The sequence below is a fragment of the Halichoerus grypus genome, chromosome 9 (genome assembly GCF_964656455.1).
Source record: "Halichoerus grypus chromosome 9, mHalGry1.hap1.1, whole genome shotgun sequence".
In the NCBI taxonomy this organism is placed as follows: domain Eukaryota; kingdom Metazoa; phylum Chordata; class Mammalia; order Carnivora; family Phocidae; genus Halichoerus; species Halichoerus grypus.
In genome coordinates this window covers 71403281-71418315 of record NC_135720.1, presented here as the reverse complement: position 1 = coordinate 71418315, position 15035 = coordinate 71403281, and the positions used below count along the sequence as shown (strand labels likewise).

At 40.6% G+C, this 15035-nt stretch overlaps 1 long non-coding RNA gene and 1 other non-coding gene across 2 annotated transcripts in view; one reads left to right on the top strand and one right to left on the bottom strand.

Annotated features, from left to right (window-relative positions):
- The window catches only part of LOC144378817 (uncharacterized), a 284835-nt gene that overhangs the window by 185140 nt on the left and 84660 nt on the right, over positions 1–15035 (top strand). The gene's annotated exons all lie outside the window — the stretch shown is intronic.
- On the bottom strand, positions 10897–11002 carry LOC118541954 (U6 spliceosomal RNA). The gene has a single exon (XR_004920353.2). It is a non-coding gene; the product is annotated as a U6 spliceosomal RNA (small nuclear RNA).

Below are 15035 nucleotides of genomic sequence, written 5' to 3'. Positions count from 1 at the left end.
GAAGTAGCAATAATGTTTGTAAAGGAAGAAACTACCGTTTTCTTCCTATGTAGGGAAAAACCTAATTCTTCCCTACTGTGTATTTCGTCTGCGTCTCCTTTACTAGTCACACAGAACACTCCTGACAGTTCTGGTCACCAAATGTGAGGAGGCTTTTGCCCATGCCAGGAAATTCTCTGTGACTCCAGCTGGTGTCCTACAATTTAATTCAATTTGGACACTCTCTACCTGGAGATAGCATCAGATCCCACAAGTTAAGGGCTCAGTCCCACAAGACTGTCTCCTGGTCCTCATTTGAGATGCCAGTCACAAGCTCAGGTTGTCACCTGTGCTTCTGACCAATCAGCTATAGAGTGAAGGTTCCATCATCCCCTAACGTGGGTTCAATTAACTTGCTAGAGTGGCTCGCAAAACTCAGAGAAATATTTACTTACATTTACCCATTTATTAAAGGATGTGGTAGAGGATACAGATGAACAGCAACAGAGGGTATACATAGGGTGAAATTTGGGAGGGTCCTGAGCACAGGAGCTTCTGTCCCTATGGAGTTGGGGTATGTCACCCTCACAGTGTGGATGTGTTCACCAACCTGGAAGCTCTCTGTACCCCCATAGTTTTGAGATTTTTATGGAGGCTAATTGTGTAAGCATGATTGATCATTGGCTCCATTTCCAACCCCTCTCTACTCTCTAGAGGATGGTGGGGGGTGGGGCTGACAATTCCAAACTTCTAATCATGGCTTCATCTTTCTGGGTCCAAGCCTGTATCCAGGAGCCTGCCCAGAGTCACCTCATTAGAACAAAAGATGCTCCTAGTGTTCTTATTACTTAGGAACTTACAAGAGTTTTATGTGCCCTGTGTCAGAGACCGGGTCAAAGACAAATATTAGAACAAGAGATGACCCTAGTGTTCTTATCACTTAGGAAATTATAAGGGTTTTAGGAACTCTGTGTCAGGAACTGGTGGGCAAAGACCTATATATATATATATATATATATTCTATTATCTCACATTTTATATGATGTCTCAGTCTGTATAGAATACTTCCTTATTCATAAGGAATCTGTTTTTCACAATAACTTTGTGGGAGTAGTAATTATTGCTCTACCTGTTTTATAGGTGATAATACTGGGCTCCGTAGTTTATCAGGAAGAACTAGACATTGATAGGTCTGGGTATTTTGACTCCAAAGCCCATGAAGATTAATAAGAAGTACAATCAACAGTCAGGTACCCCATGTTAGAGATCAAACTGGCCCAGGAGTCAGGAAATGTCGTCCTAACACTGTCATCATCTAGAGTCACCTCACTCAGTTTCTCCCTTTCTCTGGTTTTCAGTTTCCTCATCAGCAAAATGAGGAGACTAGGAAGAGCATTCCTAAGTCATCTCCCATTCCTTAATCACTTGATTAAGTGTTTCTTTAACTGTAAAGAAATTGTACTTCAATGCTCTTTTAGAAAATGTGTTTTTTATTTGGATTACGGAAAGTGGGGGGCAAGTGGGAACACCCAAACAAGTGCGAGGACTAGTCAAGGCAAACTTTCACTCAGCACATATCCTACAGGAAAATAAATCCCACTGGACACGGAGTGTAGAGGCCCCTCCTGCAGGAATTCATAGCAGATCCACAGGGGAATGAGCTGAGCTTGTGTACTGGGAACACACTTGGGTCTGTTGAGCCCAAAGATAGGGGAGGCTCCATCAGGAAGGTAGGAGTTGATATCCAACTGAGGATTTTGGAGGAGCCTGAACCCACTCCACATGCATCATGCCTTTCCTAGAGGAGAACATACTCATTAGTCATAAATAAGTCCTGTGAAATGCCTCCCACATCCCATGTGAATATTCAGACATTGTGCCTAGCCAAAAAAAAAAAAAAAGAACAAAGAAAAAGAAATCTTTATCTTTTAGTTTTTAACATGTGTTTAAATTATTACATTAAATTATTAGATTTCATCTCCTGAAAAAATTTTGGTATGACATCTTTAAAACTGTTCCTCCCTGATATTTCCAAGTCAAACCCAAGTATTCAGGCAAAAACTAAGGCTTCTTAGGTCCCATCAACTAATTCTTCTCTGTATTTCTTCTGCTCCCTACTCCTGGAGGTCTTCCCATGCTGGAGGCCAGGTGAAGTGCCATGAGACGAAATCTCACAGGGAAGCAGGTTTCTCTATGCCACTAGCACCTAGCTGTGCAAGTTGTCAGTATGTGCTTCCACAGTTGCTTTACTCCCCATTTATTCAAGCAGCAAAGATTTATTGAGCAGCTACTACATATCAAGCACTGTTGTATACATTAGTGGGGAAAAGATGAATAAGGCACAGTTTCTATCTCAAGGACTCCCAGTTTTAGTGTGGATAAACAGCCAGGTAAAGGAATCTAATGAAACATTATAATATGTGCACTCAGAAACATAAAGGGTTTGGCATGGACATAGGAGAGAATAGACAACCATGCCTGAGAGCCAAAGGGGATTCAGAAAAGCCTCAAAGAGCAGATGACATTTGAGCTGGGTTTTGAAGGAGATGTTCCACATAAAAAGAAGGGATGGGGGACAAGAAGAACCTTCCAGAAAGAAAATAAAACATGTACAAGGCAGGAGGGTGAAAGAATATAATCCCTTCTGGGAGCCATGGCCTCTTTGGCAGGAGTCTGAGGTTTGTGTGAGGAAGTGGTATGTTACTAACCTGGAAGCTTGAACATCAGTCAGAAGGTGAAGGGGGCTTGTATACTTTGGGGGAGGGTGTTAGATTTTTTTCTTAAAGGCAATGAGATTCCTGTTTCCAGATCATCATCCTGGCAGAAATGGAGAGCATGGATTAGGGGGAAGAGAGGCTAGAGGTAGGAAGGCCAGCCAAGAAACTGTTATGTAGTATAAAGGCAAAGGAGGGACACATGAGAGAGATGTAGGCAACAGAATTGGTGAGACTTGACAGCCAGCCAGACAGACCCAATAAGCAGTTATGTTCTTGAAGAATGGTCATGGTAGAAGAGGGTGGTGAGCAATGTCTGCCTGTGGCTAATGAGATAACAAATACTAACTGAGCTATTTGTTGGTATTGGGGCTTAGGGTGGAGGGTGAGCAGGAAAGTGGATACAGCCGTGGGTAAAGCATCTTCCCTCTTTTCAGGAGCTTGTCCTCTATCCCATTGTTCAAGGAGTGGTCTGGGCTGTGGACCAGCAGCATCAGCATCATCTGGTAGCTTGGGCAACCTCTCAGGTCCCACTCTGGATTACTAAATCAGATTCTACTTTCTAAGAGGATCCCAAGGTCAGTTATATGCACTTTAAAGTTTGAGAAGAATGGGCCTAGGGCAACTCTTAGAACTTTTTACATGAGCAGGAGGATGGTAGAGAGAGTAACAAAAGAGAAATTGCATAAAGCATAAATAAAAGTGCTGAAGGTTCAAATTGTTCATCTCAAGACTGTGGAGATCGATGTTTCTCTTTGCCCTGAAGTTTGTACCTGATCAGAATTGTGTGTACCTTATCTTGGCTCTCTGATATTTCTTCCACTTCATGTTTCTACTGCTATCCTTTGTGTACATGTAGCACTTAAAGATCCATAAAAGATCATAAAGTAAGTGAAGCTATTTGGGGGGCAACTAAGATAACAAAAATTAATAGAAAATAACCAATTTGTTCTCATCTCTCTGACATCTTCATGAACTCATTATTTCTGGGATACAAGAAGCAGGTGAGTACGGCTTAAATAAAGACTACGCTAAATTCTCCAACTCCTAGGTCCAAGAGGAGACTTACAGGGGTCAGGCAGGGCCCATGGCCCCGGGGCTTGGTTGAGAGCCAGGCAGCGCCAGGTGTGGAGCATGACACTGTGTCATTGCAACGTCTCCTGTGATGATGCCTCAGGAGCTGTCCTTTGCTCCAAACATGAACCTTGGTGGTTGTGGCTCCTACCTTTTCAGCCTCTCAGCCATTTTGGTAGTATGACTTTATATGAAAGAAAACAATGTGGATCTAGAAATCTATGGACAAATAATAAATAATATTTGATTGAAGTTATAAAGGCACTTCAGGCCCATAACAGAAAAGAAAAAGCCTCTGCAAATGCCTAAAACACACCAAGAGAAAGAACAGTGTTTGTTGCCTTTTCACAAGCCTAAAATGGCATTCATCTCTAGAAACAAGCTTAATTTAAGCTTTGACATGTGCCATCAAACTCAAAACTTCTGAAATCTGATGATGTATTAGTTGCACCAAAAGCATAATAGAAGGTAGATCACATTCCCTTGCCCCTGTGATGACTGGAATGACTATGGATTCAAGCAAAGACATGACAAAGAAGAATGCATTAACTCACAAGTGCTAAAGTGATGCAGTCTAAACGAATCACAGATGATTTTGTGACATTGTCGAGTTGTTTTTCAAGTACCTAATAAATGAGAGGGATATTCTGTTCTGAACTATTCTTGTTTCTATGAGCCACAGCTGTGAAGAGAATTTATTTCTCAGGAACAGGACAAAGACTTTGAAGCAGTCAGTAACACAACACACTCTGAAGGAATGGTTCTTTTATGTTACAGAAATCACTTTGGGGTGGTTTCTTAATAACACTGTCCTGGGAGGCACTAACATGGGCACTCTTGTTCTGACTGTCACTAGGTGTTGGGACTTAAGACGAAGTTATTTCACTCAGTGTTCTCATCTGTAAAATGGGAAGCATCCTAAAGTAGACTTAATGGGTCCATCAAACCATCTTGTGGTAATTTCTCTAGTTCCTAGGTATACAATAAATAATTTGTCATCAGCTTGTGGAAGTTCCTAAATTTCCCTCTCCACTCCCTCCCAACCAAAATTGCAAAGATATGGGAGGCTGGAGCAGAGGCGTGTCATCACATTCTCCTTCTACCCACTTTTTGACCTGTGCATAAGATGTAGGGTTAGCAATGAATTTATTGAAGTTTAATTAGTGGATGGCTTGAAATACAGTTGCTCCTCTAGATGGAATGTCTTTACTGGCATAAATAGACAAATTCTTTGACACCTGTTCTGTAGCTACAGATCTGGCTACCTCCAAACTCATATTTAACATGGCACACATACTTCAGAGAGTGGGATCTAACTTTGTGAGAGGTAGCCAAATGGAAAGAGCTGGATGTGGCAACTGTAAGTAGGGGGGAGTTAACTCCTCATGGTGTAAACTTTGACCATGGGAGATATTTGACAGGAGAAATCCAGGCAGATAAATAGCAGATCTCAGGAGGGATGCTCTATAGCTTGTAAGTACGTGCATCTAGAGAGTGAGGGGGGAAAATCTCTGTGAGAATTGAAGGGAATACTTCTGTTCCCTTTCACTGACAAAGTTCCAAGTTACCTCTTCTTTGCATAGCTTGTGTGGATTCATCTTGTATGGCTGATCAGGAATGTCTTGTCTTTTCACAACTCATTTCGAAGCCCTGGCCATCATGATTAACTGTCAGCTTGTATTGCTTCTTGTCCTTCCCTGCATCACTCTCTCTCCCTCACTCTTTGTCCCCAGGGATTGAATCCCCTGATCTGTTATTGACATAAAGTAATAATATTACTGAATGAAATATACTTTCCTTTGAGCAAATGCCTACCATGCCTTTCTGTCAAAATGGGAGGCAGGGATTGGTTTATTAAAGAAAAGAACTGAAACATACATGCTGTTTGATGGCCCAAGATGTTGATTTAACACAATACATGCTTATTATCTTTGCACTTTTATTAAGATATTCTCACTCATCTACATAATCTTTTGATTTTGGAGTGAGAAAGAAACTTATAGAATGTGAAAGTGGATCATAGATTAGGGGTTAGAATCCTTTCAGAACAGAGTATTTATTTGCCTTGATTTGGGCAGAGACTGAAGAGGAAGCACCAGGTCTCACAGTGGAAGAGGAGGAAAAGTAGCAGGCAGTGATGCTCACAAAAGGTTTGTGTGTATGTAGGGGAAGGATGAAATAATAATGGGGGAGGTTCTTATACCACTGATATCAAGCCTTTGCTTCTTGGTGCATGTTTCATAGATTTCACATCTGTGCTGCTATATATCTTTTAAGTCTAAACAAAGAACTCCTCTAGAGGCTTGGCTAAGCCAAGACAATGAATCTAGGAAGAAGGATCTAAGAAGGTGACTCACAGGGAGATTTTCTGGTGCACCTGGAGTCATACTGCATTAATTGTCACTTACTTTGCTTAAGTCAGGGGAACTGAGAGCAAGGAGCTGGCCTGGCTACTCCAGGGGCAGTATCTTGGAACACCAAGACAAACGGAATTCAAGAAGGAGGTGGCAGTATTCAGTAGCGTCAGATACATACAGGTAAACACAATTATGATAAGGTTGATGAAAGTATTGACATGACTGGAGAGAGAGACTGGAATTTCTGGGGCTCCAAAATCATAACAAAAAGTGATGAGGTTTTTCATGAGGTTCCCAGTGTTGGGAGGCCAGAATTTGTATCCCAGCAACCTGTATGGCTTGTGTTGCATTCTAGGTTAACCTCAAAAAGGCAAAGAGTAGTGCTGGGGACGTTAAAGAGCTTCATGGAAAAAGCAATGTGATACCTTAAACATCACATTTACTTGTTTGATCCAGGCTCACACAAAATAAATTCTGTACAGTGGGATTGGGTTGGGGGCTGCATTTCCTTAGGACCTAATCTCTTTTTTATTAATGATAAATAATTTGTAAAATTAAGATTGGCATCACACTTTGTTAGACCCAGAGTTGCTTAATGTTTATATACTAGAGGGAGGTTGCATTTCTTTCAGGATCATTGAAGGCCTACTGATAAAGAATAAGGATAGTAAAAAATAGACTAAAAAATATATTTTTAAGAAAAAAAAGGGAGAAATCTAAATGCAGATATCTTGGCATTCAAGCTATTATTGTACCTACCCTAGTATCAAATGTCTGCTGGTAAATGGGGAGTGGGCATTCGAACGTATTCCTGCTCATTTGTAGCTTACTCTATTACGTTTTAATATTAATATGTAGCAACTTTATTATTTTTAAGATTTTATTTATTTATTTAATTGACAGAGGGAGAGAGAGAGACAGCGAGAGAGGGAACACAAGCAGGGGGAGTGGGAGAGGGAGAAGCAGGCTTCCCGCTGAACAGAGAGCCTGATGCGGGGCTCGATCCCAGGACCCTGGGATCGTGACCTGAGCCGAAGGTGGTCACTTAACCAACTGAGCCACCCAGGCACCCCAATATGTAGCAACTTTAATGCACATCTTTTACTTGATTCATCTGGTTCATTTACAGGTCTCTTCCACAGAAGTAATGTCCCACACTAATGTAGGTGCAAATGATTGCCTGTAATATATGAAAAAAGCTGTCCTAAGTGTTATTGGCACTCAAAGGCTATCACTAATAGATAGCCTTCCAGACAAGCCTCCAAAGTCTATTTAATCCATCTTGTAGCGACTCTGAGAGACCTGGTGGGACTGGAGATCACTTGGACATTAAGCCTGAGCTCCCCATGAACCCTACAGCCTCTGGGCTATGTGTTTCCCCGAGAGCCTGGCAGCCGAAGCTGGGGGCTCTTGTCGTGGAAGAAGGAGGAAAGGACAGACAGACTCACTCCCAGAGGTAGGGGAGGGGATGGAAAGAGATAGACAGACCAGCACCATCACTCCATGGTGAGCCTTGAAGGCTGAAGACTGCCTGAAAATCATCAGTTGTCAACTTATTGCTGGTGCAGACCCAATAAAGCAGATGCTTGATTTGCTCAAAAATAGAAAGACGGATGGGTGAGTGATATTCTAGAGTAAGGAAAGCAATGAAGCAGTGTTTCTTCTTCTTCTCTTTTTCCCCTTGTTTTATAATATACCTGTCTCAGTTTGACATTATTTTTAAACAGACTATCTACTCCTGTGCTGGAAAAGGAGCGTGTTCTGATATGCAAATTTGGGCTATATTAAATGAATAGAAAGGAAGGCTGTGATCAAAAGATAACATTTTCTCCCTACACATAGTTTCCATTTTCATCGATTTCCCAAGCTCCTCAAATTTTTAAATTCTTATTTTTGTTCTTATTTGAAGAAAGGTAACTATTTGCCTGGATGGACTTGTTACCTGTAGAAAAGGATGCATTGCAAGGCATTGGGAATTTGCTGCTTCTCTTTGCTGAAGAAAGAATATTGTATAACTTCATAGAGCTTAAGCTGAGAAAATATCATTATGTATATACTTTTAGGTAAATACCAAAAGGAATGTTTAAGTTTTCTTCCTTTACCCTTCAGAGGGCATTCTTATTAGGGATCTGTACGATTAAATAACAAAGGAACAGGCAAGGGTACACAGGGCTTGAGAAAAGTTATTTTTTGTTGAAAAAACTAGATTGGGTTAACTCCACCCTACACTTAAACCAGGGCAGCACACAGCTACAGAACTTATTGTAAACTCTGTTGTCCTTGTGCCTCTGATGTACATAACACCCCTTTTTCGTGGCCGACATACATTTTAACTTGTCAAACCTTGTTAGTTACAAGAATATTTTTATTTTATTTTAGTAAGAAAGCCTCCACTTGAGAAAATGTGACACCAGCTAAGAAGCGTTTCTTCCTTCCTCTTATTGCTCTAAGTCCTCCAGAAGTAAAGTTCAAAAATTAGTGGCGGCTGCCTGTTGAGAAGACACTCTGTCAGATTAAACAATTGAACATTTTTGCAGTATGACATGAAATTCCCATTTTTAATAGTATTGTCACAAAGTTGCATCACAGGTACATGGTTCGGTTGTGAGTTGCCAGAGTTACCACTGGTTAGAGACCTTACCCGAAGGACCAGACCTAGTAAGGGAATGAGAGACATTTGTGGTTTTGATGGAATGCCTGTGTGGGGTTCCATTTATGCAGAACTCAAGAGTGGCTTTCTTGAAGATCCGAGTTGATGCTGATGTTTGGTCATCTCAACTTTGATAAAATATCTTAATGTTATCAGTGGGTGTTCTTTTGGCCAGGGATCTATGTCAGGTAATGTTTTGTAGTTCTCAGATTTGTTAACCTACAAAAGCCCTTCTGTGAAGAAATTTTCCTTGGAATCACAATTCTGTTTAAATTCTTTGGCAATAATTTTCCATCATACACTCTTTCAAAAATGCAGACCCCATCTACTCCAATCTAATTCCTTATTGACTTAATATAAAATAATATCCAAATTAAATATTATAAGAATTATCATCTTTAAGTTCTTGTTATATCACATGATTGCAATCATTAAATTTATAATATTATTTCAGATGTTATAAATAATTCATAACAATGAAAATAACCATTAATTACTATTTATTTTACAGTGTCCCAAATTTCAAATAATATTGCTGTTGTTAAGTCACCCTTGAGGTTCACCTTCATACTGATGGTTATGGTAATACAATCATCGACCTGTATTTAATTTTGTATCACATAGAGCTCACAACCTAGAGGCTAAAACTAACCTCTTTCTGATTCATTGTTCTTAGGAAGTCAAAATCTTATATGAAATCAATTCTTTGCTTCCTTTGTGCCCAGAGAAAAATCACTGAATAGTTAAGGTTGGGTGCTATCTTAACTCATGATCAAAATTGGAGGAGTACTTATTAACAACTTCTGGTTTCCTTGAAGAAAGATATTTCCCTTAATGTCCTTTACTCTGTCCTACTCAAGGCAAGAGAATTTACTTTTCTTTTTTTTTAGATTTTATTTATTTGACAGAGACACAGCAAGAGAGGGGACACAAGCAGGGGGAGTGGGAGAGGGAGAAGCAGGCCTCCCGCCGAGCAGGGAGCCGGACGCGGGACTCGATCCCAGGACTCTGGGATCATGACCTGAACTGAAGGCAGACGCTTAACGACTGAGCCACCCAGGCGCCCCCAGAGAATTTACTTTTCTGATTAGAGAGTTTGAGGGGAAAATCTGAGTGTGCCCCCTGGCTCAGTCCTTCCTTTTCCCTTTCTTACTGCAGAGACTACACATTCTGCTCTGATCCTCCAAGCTGTCTAAATTTCAGGGACAGGCTCAACCTTTGTAGGGAGATGGGGAACCGAGGTGTCCTTAAGTGACCCTTCCCTGATCTGATATCTGGTGCATGGGCTGAGGATCATGAGAAATAAATAAGGAGTGGAATTTGGGAAGAAAAGCAACACTCAGAGATTGAGACTTTGGAATGGGTCAGTCCATGGTTTTTTATTGTGCTGAGTTTGGCAGCTGTGGGTGTCTATATTGTGTTATGCTGCCCATTTTTACAATTGTGGGCAGAGTTGGGGGTTGGTGAAATGGGATTTTTTTTTTTTTTAAATTGGTGAGTTGGGCTTTTAACTCATGTGGTCCAACAAATGAGTTTAGGTTTTAAAGTATAGGCTCTTTCAGTTTGCTTAGTATTACAAGAAAGCTGGGATAGGTTTAGATCTTTCAGGTGTTGGTTAGACAGACAATATTTGCTCTATTGACAGTGTTTTCCAGCCAGATCAGTAGGCAGGAATTTTAATGTCAAGGGATCTAAGTTCTGTATATCTTACAGAGCACTCACAGTGTTTGAGGTTTCAGTTGTACCTGCCAGGTCTAAGTAGGCAGCTCTGGACTGGTTGCCTAAATTCCATTTTACATTGTAGACCAAGAGAACACAAGGGAGGCTCTTGGCTAAGTTTGGGTTAATGTGGCTTATCATAAGTGTGGGTTATTCCTTATCATATATTACTTCAAATTGGTTCTGGATTTCCTTTTTCTTTCTTTCTTTTCTTTTTTTTTTAAGATTTTATTTATTTGTCAGAGAGAGAGACCACAAGCAGGGGGAGCTGCAGGCAGAAGGAGAAGCAGGCTCCCCACTGAGCAGGGAGCCTGATGTGGGACTTGATCCCAGGACTCTGAGCCAAAGGCAGACATACAACAGACTGAGCCACCCCCGTGTCCCTTTCTTTTCTTTTTTTGTTTTTAATATGGAATGCTTCACAAATTTGCATGTCATCCTTACGCAAGGGCCATGCTAATCTTCTCTGTATCATTCCAATTTTTTAGTATATGTAAGCTGAAGCAAGCACTGGCTCTGGATTTCTTAATGACAGAATCTCTATCTTTGGCCTTAGTTTTCAGAGAGCCAAACTCAGGGTCCAATTGAAGAAGTGTGGCAGATTTTACTAATGAAACAATAAAAGGGTCTGAAGCCCTTATTATGACAAAAACATGCACAATTTTTCAATGAATTAATAAAGTTATTGCAGACCCAGAACCTAGGAAGATAATGAAAAAGATGTTTTCTAAGAATTTCCCGTTTCTAAGGATCAGATTTGCCTAGAAAGTCAATAAGGAGCTGGAGTAATCTGAAAATAGTTCTTCAAATAGAGAGGTCCTATTCAGTACAACTAATAAAAATAATAGAAGAAATAAAATGAAATAAAAACTTAAAAGGCTGATGAACAAAAAGAGAAAGAGAACCTTAAGTGAAACACAGATATTAGAAGATACGCTGAACAGATATGAAGGGGGAAAATGAGACCTATGTAAAGGGGAAGATAAGATGTACCCAAGCTTACCTACTGTTAAAGGGACTATTTGAAGAAGAGGACTTGTTTTGTATAGTAACCAGTTCGGAAAAACGAACATAAACCCCAAACAATGTAACAGAGAAAGAAGAGCAACATTTCAAGCACTGATAGAATGATTGCCTGAGGGAGCCAGTCCTCAGGACACAGCAAGAAAGGTGTTTTGGGTTTTTTTTAAGTTTCTATTTAAATTCCAGTTAGAATGTTTCATCTCCCCCTCTGATTTCCCCCCCTTCATTCTTCCCCTCCTGCTATCTTCTTCTTCTTTTTTTAACATATAATGTATTATTTGTTTCAGAGGTACAGATCTGTGATTCAACAGTCTTGCACAATTCACAGTGCTCACCATAGCACATACCCTCCCCAATGTCTATCACCTAGCCGCCCTATCCCTCCCACCCCCCACCACTCCAGCAACCCTCAGTTTGTTTCCTGAGATTAAGAATTCCTCATATCAGTGAGGTCATATGATACATGTCTTTCTTTGATTGACTTATTTCGCTCAGCATAACACTCTCCAGTTCCATCCACATCGTTGCAAATGGCAAGATTTTATTCCTTTTGATGGCTACATAATATTCCATTGTATATATATACCACATCTTCTTTATCCATTCATCTGTCGATGGACATCTTGGCTCTTTCCACAGTTTGGCTATTGTGGACATTGCTGCTATAAATATCGGGGTGCACGTACCCCTTCGGATCCCTATGTTTGTATCTTTGGGGTAAATACCCAGTAGTGCAATTGCTGGATCGTACGGTAGCTCTATTTTCAACTTTTTGAAGAACCTCCATACTGTTTTCCAGAGTGGCTGCACCAACTTGCATTCCCACCAACAGTGTAGGAGAGTTCCCCTTTCTCCGCATCCCCGCCAACATCTGTCGTTTCCTGACTTGTTAATTTTAGCGGGGTGGGAGGATGGGTTAGTCTGGTGATGGGTATTAAAGAGGGCACATTCTGCATGGAGCACTGGGTGTTATACACAAATAATGAATCATGGAACACTACATCAAAAACTAATGATGTAATGTATGGTGATTAACATAACATAATAAAAAAATAAAAAAATAAAAATAGAATATAATGAAAAAAATAATAAATTCCAGTTAGTTAACATACAGTGTAAAGTTAGTTTCAGGTGTACAATACAGTGATTCAACACTTCCATACAACACTCGGTGCTCATCACAACAGATGCACTCCTTAATTCCCATGACCTATTTCACCCATCCTTCCAACCCAGCTCCCCTCTGGTAACCATCAGCTTGTTCTCTAAGTTCCAGCTGTAGAGTCTAAACCAGGAATGGGTGGGAGACCACCTTTACTCTTTCTCACTGATTGTCCTCTCATCTCCCAAGGTAGCATTTGCCTGCATCCCAAATTCAGGTCACTATCCCATCAAGAAGAGAGGATAAGATCTATATATATATATAAACTCTTTTTCTGAAAAGATTTTATTTATTTATTTGAGAGAGAGAGAGAGAAAGAGCATGCATGAGTCAGGGGGAGAGGCAGTGGGAGAAGCAGACTCTCCGCTGAGCAGGGAGCCCGATGTGGGGCTTGATCCCAGGACCCTGAGATCATGACCTGAGCCAAAGGCAGACGCTTAACTGACTGAGCCACTGAGGTGCCCCCATAAAAACCCTTTAAACAGCCACCCAGGCGCCCCTATAAAAACTCTTTAAACAAAGACTCTTCAACTACTAGGCATTGTCCAGGAGACTTCTCAAGAGGATCTCAAAGATGGGAAACATTAAGTTCCCAAAGTGATGTGGTAGCATTCATAGAACACAATGGGTAAAAGCAGGAGAAATGATGATACAATTTATTTAACTAGTTGTGTAGTATTTTGTTGTTTAAAAATACTTTTATACACCTCATTTCCTTGGAGTCTCATAATGCCCTATGATACAGGATTGATTACTTCCAGAATTATCAATGATGGAACTGAAGCTCAGCAGGTTACTTGCTAAAGGGCATCCAACTAGTAATTGAGTTATGATCCAGATCTCTGAGTTATGCCATTTACTTCATTCCTCTGAACCACACTATTCTTCCCAGCCCTAAGATGTGTTGCTGAGCCTGAGGATGAGCAATGATAATGTAGGACCTGGATAATGTAGTAAGATAAAAATATTTTGCACTAATACAATGAAAGAGAGCAAGTGATCAAATTTGATACTTCGGCATTATAAGAAATCCTCGAAGAGTGATTCTATTTGGTTTGAGGAACTAACAGTGTTTAAAACCAAGATTTTAAACATATTTGAGCAGATTCAGAAAATTCTTGCACATGATAAAAACACTCCTCCTCCAGCCATCCTGCACAGTTATTATTATGAATAATTTATATTTCTCTAGAGGATTTTGCTTTTTATTGCTCTTAATTATTTGCTTTTCAAGTGCGACTATAGATTCCCAGGGAAAACCCTTGAGAGAAGGAAGTTGTCACGCTGGGGGAAGCATCAGCCTGATGACTCGCTGGCACTGAAGCCACGGGTCTGCCGGTGACAGCAATCACCCTTCATTATCCTGGCAGAGCTGGTGGAGCAAAGTTCTTCTAAATGGGCACTTGACATGGGCATTAACTTTATTTTTCCCAGAGAAAAATTTCTTTGAAGGAGAGTGTACAAAAATAGAAAGGGAACGTTGAAAAGAGAGGAGAATCACAAGCTGTTTTTATTCTTTGTACTAAACCAAACAGTATTTTATTAAATAGCCTAAGAACAATGTGGGCACTGAAAAGAATAAGTTAGGGGATGCTGATATCTGAGTTCTGTTACAAAGGTGCCATTAGCCTACTAGGATTCTCATGCCAATGATTCTTAATTTGTAGTGGTGTGGGAGGTGGTAATGAGGAAGAATTGGACCAAATATAGGAAGTCTTAGTTCAATACCAGGAGGGTGAGACTGTACAAAAGACAGTCTAACTACAGAAGAAGAAATGCCTTGAAGAAACTGACTCAGGCAATCTAGGTTAAATCCACAATCTCTTTAGTTGTCCTTTTAGCATCCAGGGAAAAGTGGTCAAGACTTAAAGTTCTCTAGGATCATAGGAACTGAATGATTGTGAGCAATTCAGATCTGCTGCTGTAGCTCTGGAGAGCCTCCCTACAGGGGTGGAGAGGGGCTTGCGGGAGGATGGTTCTGAGATGCAACAAAGGGCAGCCATCTGGGTCATGGATGATACACAGACGGCATGCATTAATGCCAATCATCTGTGGCTTCCAGACTCTTTGTCATTGCTAGTTCCTTACCAGTTGTTAAATATTTTTAATACTTAGCCTTGTTTGGGGGTGACTTTAGAGTTCAAGATAGCTACTGGCCAGCTGTGTGACTTTACTAGCCTCTTAGACCCTGAGGTTTTAATGAGCAGGTTGTGCTACAGGATGTCTACATTTGTTACTAATGCATGCGTTCTCTGGTGTTCTGAATTATACCTCAGACTCTTATCTCCTGGGGTCCAGGTCAAAAAGTTAGTTCCCAAACACAGTACACAATGTGAGTGTGCATGTGTGTATGTGTG